Here is a 6,911-nt window from a genome sequence, read left to right as displayed (position 1 = left end):
CGAGTGTAGTGAAATGCTTGTGCTTCTAGTTCCGACAATGCAGTAATAACCAACAAGTAATCTAGCTAACAATTCCAAAACTACTACCTTATAGACACAAGTGTAAAGGGATAAAGAATATGTACATAAAGACATATGAGTGAGTGATGGTACAGAGCGGCATAGGCAAGATACAGTATCAAATCAAATCAAGATGGTATAGATGGTATTGAGTGCAGTATATACATATGAGATGAGTATGTAATATGGATATTATGGATATTCAAAGATATTCAAAGAAATTGTACTCAAATCACAAAAGTCTGTGTCTGCTTAGTTTAGTAAACAGTTTATTTATTCCTTTACAAAATAGGTACAAATACAGAAGTATGTTTTTCACACAAACAGGACATTTTCAGGATATGTACAGAGTTTACCAAAAATAACATAGTCCTAATAAACACATGGTCCTGTAAACAATATTTACAAATGATCCATACATTAAAACATCTTCCAACTGGGTACATCAGTAATCCTTATATTTTGGCTAAAAAGCTGAAGTAGTAGAAATATTCTCCTGTTAATTTATCAGAAATCATACAAATAATTATTAAAATATTAATAACCACTGAACAAATAGGTATTTTTGTGCTTTTAAATTTAAATTTTTTCAACTATAAGTACTTGTGAGATAAAATTGCATTGCCTAAAATGTGGCGAATGAAATGCCAATGAAAAAATAACTCAAAAGAAAAATATATAAATAGTTAAAAAATAAGTTTCCCTTTCAACACCAACTGACAATACTGTTTGATGCTTAAGAAACAGGAACTATTTATTTCTATACATTGGTAACACAGCGTTCTGTTTTTTTCTCATTGTATAAGTAATAAAAAAACTGTATATAATAGTGCTGTTAGAAAGAACTTCAATGAACATTCATTTCAAATGTTGCCCATTCAACAAATAAATGACAAAGCGACACAAGACAGGCTGCATAGAGTCTATTCAAAACCAACCAATAAGAGAAAGGCCATGTTAATAAGAGGATGGTCAGAAACAGGTGACAACACTGAGGCCTTGCAGAGTTGGACCCTAATGACAAGGATCTATAGCTACTGACAGAGAGGCAGTCACCTCCCATCTCTCATTCTAGAGAGAACATAAAAACATACAACTCTAAAAACATTGCAATGTCAATATTAGGCTTAAAGGAAGAATTCTCAAAACTGTACCTCAACAACTGTCCAGCTGCTCACACGTCTGATATGTGTTGTTAATAGTCTTGAAGTGAAACAGAGGAAACCCTAAGATGGGAGCTGCTTGTCGAACGACCATACTGCACTCTGGGCGTCTGCTGAGGGTATGGGCCTGGCTTCACAGAATAAGTTCTTCAGACAACCTAAAGTATTGTGGAAATGGGCACAAACAATGAGACAGATGGCCAACATCTAAATTCTACAGAGACATCTAGAAAAAAATTATCTCTCCGTAAATGTGGGTACAGAGAGAGACTACTGTGCCTTGCTCAATGAGGGTGACTGGCCAGAATCCACCATATTGGTGGACTGTGGTAACTCTGACCATTGTTAGATTATTGACCTGTTGGATTGGATAAGACTATCTGCATTGTAATTGAAATAAAGTTTATAAAGTGAAAGAATACAAAGAATACAATTTGCTTATTGACAGTTAAATGTTACCTTTCAGATATTTTCCATTTGTTCATGTTTTTTAATTGTACTGTATGTAAATTACAAAGTATTTTTGTCTGTAATGTCTTTTTCGTTTTGTGTCGGACCCCAGGTAGACTAGCTGTCGTCATGGCGTCAGATAATGGGGATCCAAACAAAATAACATTCTAATCATAACACATTTCAATGCACATGATTTTACAGAATATCTCAGTACTGAGTAATTAACATTACATGTGGTAAAAATATCATACATGCTGTTCAAAAGTATTCAAAATGACTATTTACATTTAAAGAGCTTGATTTCTGTTATGCTGTAATCCATTGTCTGAAGATAAACTTTCCAAAGAGCTGCTCTGGTAAGTTTCTGGTATAAAGAATCAGACCACTCTATGACTTGTTAGTTTTGTGTGACCATATTCACTGAACTTTGTTCAACAAATAAGTTCTAGAGAATATTGTAGGCTGTATTAAGTTCAGAATATGATTTTTTTAAAGAAAATCACTTTGAGATGGTTCATTCAGTATTTCGCCTGGGACATCAAATTTACAACTGACATGGAAAAATTACTGGCTCAGGTCCTTAGACACAAAACCCCATTTCTCCTTAAAAACCCAGTCCCAATAATACCCAAGGAGTTTGCATCACCATGGCCTTAAAGTCAACACTAAATACATATACACTGAGTGTACAAAACATTAAGAACACCTACTCTTTCCATGGCATAGACTGACCAGGAGACTGCAGGTGAAAGCTATGATCCCTTATTGATGTCACCTGTTAAATCCACTTTAATCAGTGTAGATGAAGGGGAGGAGACAGGTTAAAGAAGGATTTCTGAGACATGGATTGCATATGTGTGCCATTCAGAGGGTGAATGATCAAGACAAAAGTATGTAAATGCCTTTGAACGGGGTATGGCAGTAGGTGCCAGGCGCAGCGGTTTGTGTCAAGAACTGCAACACTGCTGGGTTTTTCACGCTCAACAGTTTCCCGTGTGTATCAAGAATGGTCCACCACCCAAAGGACATCCAGCCAACTTGACAACTGTGGGAAGCATTGGAGGCAACATGGGCCAGCATCCCTGTGGAACACTTTCCACACCTTGTAGAGTCTGAACTGAGGCTGTTCTGGGGGCAAAAGGCAAAAGGGAAATATTAGGAAGGTGTTCTTAATGTTTGGTACTCAGTGTATTTATCATGAAGCTAAAACAGATAAAGACACATACAATATATTTTAGTGAGTTTTTTCTCTCGCCTTTATATCAAAAGCCACGTTAATATCAACATCACAACAGACACTGAGCTGAAACATCTGACCCGATTGAAGGCACGTTGCAGGGGTAGAAGGAGATGGTAAGGAAGAGAGAGGAGGGTGCTGGGAGGGAGAGGGTGCTACTTGAGCAGAGCCCGGTAGAGCAGAAGTGAGTGGGCTGTCTCTCTCTCCTGCTCCATGTAGAAGATGAAGTCCCTGAGGTTGACGCGGGTGATGCGTTGACGTTGCCGCTGTGACGACGTGGAGGGGGAGGAGGCGGCACCCGGCGACCCCACTGAGCTGCCTGATACCTGGGGAGAGAGAGAGGAGGACAAGGGGAAGTCCTGGGATAACAGATCCATTTCAACATCATGTACACCAACATCATGAACATCATGTGCTCCAAGGCTAGCGGCTGTAGGTGGCTGGTAAGAATTAAATAACCAATTCAAGTTCAAAATATTTGAGTTGGCACTCAAACAGACAGAGAAAAGAGACAAAGAAAAGAGACAGATAGAGGGGAAGGTAAAGTAAGTAAGGGACAACAGATCACTAACATCAAAATCATCCATGACAAGGCTTTCAATACTGTGAACGCCTTCACTCCTCTGTGTCTAAGTCATCCAACGTGTTGAAGTCTGAAGTTTACATACACCTTAGCCAAATACATTTAAACTCAGTTTTTCACCATTTCTAACATTTAATCCTAGTAAAAATTCCCTGTTTTAGGTCAGTTAGGATCACCACTGTATTTTAAGATTGTGAAATGTCAGAATAATAGTAGAGAGAATGATTTGTTTCAGCTTTTATTTCTTTCATCACATTCCCAGTGGGTCAGAAGTTTACATAACCTCAATTAGTATTTGGTAGCGTTGCCTTTAAATTGTTTAACTTGGGTCAAACACTTCAGGAAGCCTTCCACAAGCATCCCACAATAAGTTGGGTGAATTTTGGCCCATTCCTCCTGACAGAGCTGGTGTAACTGAGTCAGGTTTGTAGGCCTCCTCGCTCACACACACTTTTTTAGTTCTGCTCACAAATGTTCTATAGGATGAGGTCAGGGCTTTGTGATGGCCACTCCAATAACTTGACTTTGTTGTCCTTAAGCCATTCTGCCACAACTTTGGAAGTATGTTTGGGGTTATTGTCCACTTGGAAGAACCATTTGCAACCAAGCTTTAACTTCCTGACTGATGTCTTGAGATGTTGCTTCTATTTTGTGAAGTGTACTAGTCCCTCCTGCAGCAAAACACGTGCTTCACGGTTGGGATGGGTGTTCTTTGGCTTGCAAACCTCCCCCTTTTTCCTCCAAACATAACGATCGTCATTATGGACAAAGAGTAAATATTTTGTTTAATATTTCCACAAAAAGTACAATCTTTGTCCCCATGTGCAGTTGCAAACCGTAGTCTGGCTTTTTATGGCGGTTTTGGAGCAGTGGCTTCTTCCTTGCTGAGCGGCCTTTCAGGTTATGTCGATATAGGACTTGTTTCACTGTGGATATAGATGCTTTTGTACCTGTTTCCTCCAGCATCTTCACAAGGTCATTTGCTGTTGTTCTGGGACTGATTTGCACTTTTTGCACCAAAGTACGTTCATCTCAAGCAGACAGAATGCGTCTCCTTCCTGAACGGTATGACGGCTGCGTGGCCCCATTGTGTTTTTACTTGTGTACTGGTGTTTGTACAGATGAACGTGGTACCTTCAGGCGTTTGGAAATTGCTCCCAAGGATGAACCAGATTCGTGGAAGTCTACAATTGTTATTCTGAGGTCTTGGCTGATTTCTTTTGATTTCCCCAAGTTGTCAAGCAAAGAGGCACTGAGTTTGAAGGTAGCCCTTGAAATTCATCCACAGATACACCTCCAATTGACTCAAATTATGTCAATTAGCCTATCAGAAGCTTCTAATGCCATTACATCATTTTCTGGAATTTTCCAAGCTGTTTAAAGGCACAGTCAACTTTGTGTATGTAAACTTCTGACACACTGGAATTGTGATACAGTGAATTATTTAACGCGGCGACCCTCGCCACCGCCCTACATTTTTGGGGCTGCCTCTTGGGCTTCCAGCCGCGCTGCCTCCTCATACCACAGCCTCTCGGCTTTCACTGCCTCCAGCTCAGCCTTGGGGCGGCGATATTCACCAGCCTGTGCTCAGGGTCCCTTTCCGTCCAGAATCTCCTCCCATGTCCAGGAGTCCTGAGATCGCTGCTGCTGCCTGTTACCACGCTGCTTGGTCCTTTGGTGGTGGGTGATTCTGTAACGTTCGTCTTCGTCCTCCTCTGATGAGGAGTAAGAAATGTCAGACCACTGCGCAGCGTGGTAAGTGTTCATCCTTTTAATAAACTGAACACTAAATACAAATTAACAAAAGAGAACAAACTAAACAACTCCGTCAGGTGCAACACACACTAAACAGAAAATAATCACCCACAACTCAAAAGTGAAACCAGGCTACCTAAATATGGTTCTCAATCAGGGACAACGATAAACAGCTGCCTCTGATTGAGAACCATACCAGGCCAAACACAGAAATCCCAAAACATAGAAAAAGGAACATAGACAACCGACCCAACTCACCCCCTGACCATACTAAAACAAAGACATAATAAAATAACTAAGGTCAGAACGTGACAACAGGTGTAGACCTTACAGTGAAATGCTTACTTACAAGCCCTACTTTTAACAAAGTAAAACCCTCTTGTAGAGTAAGAAAACGAGATCAAAGCTGATTCACTAATAAAGTCCAGAACTTTAGGTGCATTCTAGTGTACAAAGAAACCATTTACAGCATTACTTTGCACTTAAACTAGCAGGATGTGAAGATCATGAAAACAATCTTGATGTACTCAGACTGAGGGGAAGACATTGTTCATATTTAATTGTCTTCATAGCTCTTTATATCGCCCTGGAAATGAACACATTTTCTCTAGATAAACAAATCAGCTGACACAGATCTGAGCTGACTTTTCCATTCTGAAACGAACTCCTTGTTTGTATTCAATTCTATGCAAAGAAGCGGGAAAATTAAAATATAGAATGAGTGTATACAGAACCCTGATATAAATCACAGACAACCGTTTACGTTTCCAAATGAAAAACATCAGGTAGCAAATCCACCAAAATGCCCACTCACCCACTGTAACCCAGTCAGAAAGAAATAAGACAGCCATTTCCGTGAGGAACTCCCCATAACACCCTCCCACAATTACATTGATTGCACCACTCTATAAACATACAGTTGTATAGACAGAGCCTAATTGCAAGCATATGAAAGGTATGGATTTACAGGACCCAAGACTACAGTGCAGTTGTACAAACTCACAACTATAGACGTTGTATACATGACAGTGGGGGAGTAAGGGTGGCCACAGCCTCTCTGTAGTCTCTAGGTTGCATCCCAAATAGAACCTCATTCCCTATAGAGTGCACTAAAGTATCCATAGGGCTCTGGTCAAAAGTTATTCCCTATAGAGTGCACTAAAGTATCCATAGGGCTCTGGTCAAAAGTTATTCCCTATAGAGGGCACTATAGCACTCTGGTCAAAAATGATTCCCTATAGAGTACGCTATAGTCCTCATAGGGCTCTGGTCAAAAGTTATTCCCTATAGAGTACACTATAGTGCTCATAGAGCTCAGGTCAAAAGTTGTTCCCTTATAGAGTGCACTATAGTACTCATAGAGCTCTGGTCAAAAGTTATTCCCTATAGAGTGCACTATGGTACTCTGGTCAAAAGTTATTCCCTATAGAGTGCACTATAGTACTCATAGAGCTCTGGTCAAAAGTTATTCCCTATAGAGTGCACTATAGTGCTCATAGAGCTCTGGCCAAACATTATTCCTTTTAGAGTGCATTATAGTACTCATAGAGCTCTGGTAAAAAGTTATTCCCCATAGAGTACAGTATAGTGGTCATAGAGCTCTGGCCAAACGTTATTCATTTTAGAGTGCACTATAGTGCTCATAGAGCTCTGGTTAAAG

This window comes from Oncorhynchus nerka, linkage group LG28, assembly GCF_034236695.1.
Source record: "Oncorhynchus nerka isolate Pitt River linkage group LG28, Oner_Uvic_2.0, whole genome shotgun sequence".
NCBI classification, from domain to species: domain Eukaryota; kingdom Metazoa; phylum Chordata; class Actinopteri; order Salmoniformes; family Salmonidae; genus Oncorhynchus; species Oncorhynchus nerka.
Note: the sequence above shows the minus strand (reverse complement) of the source record.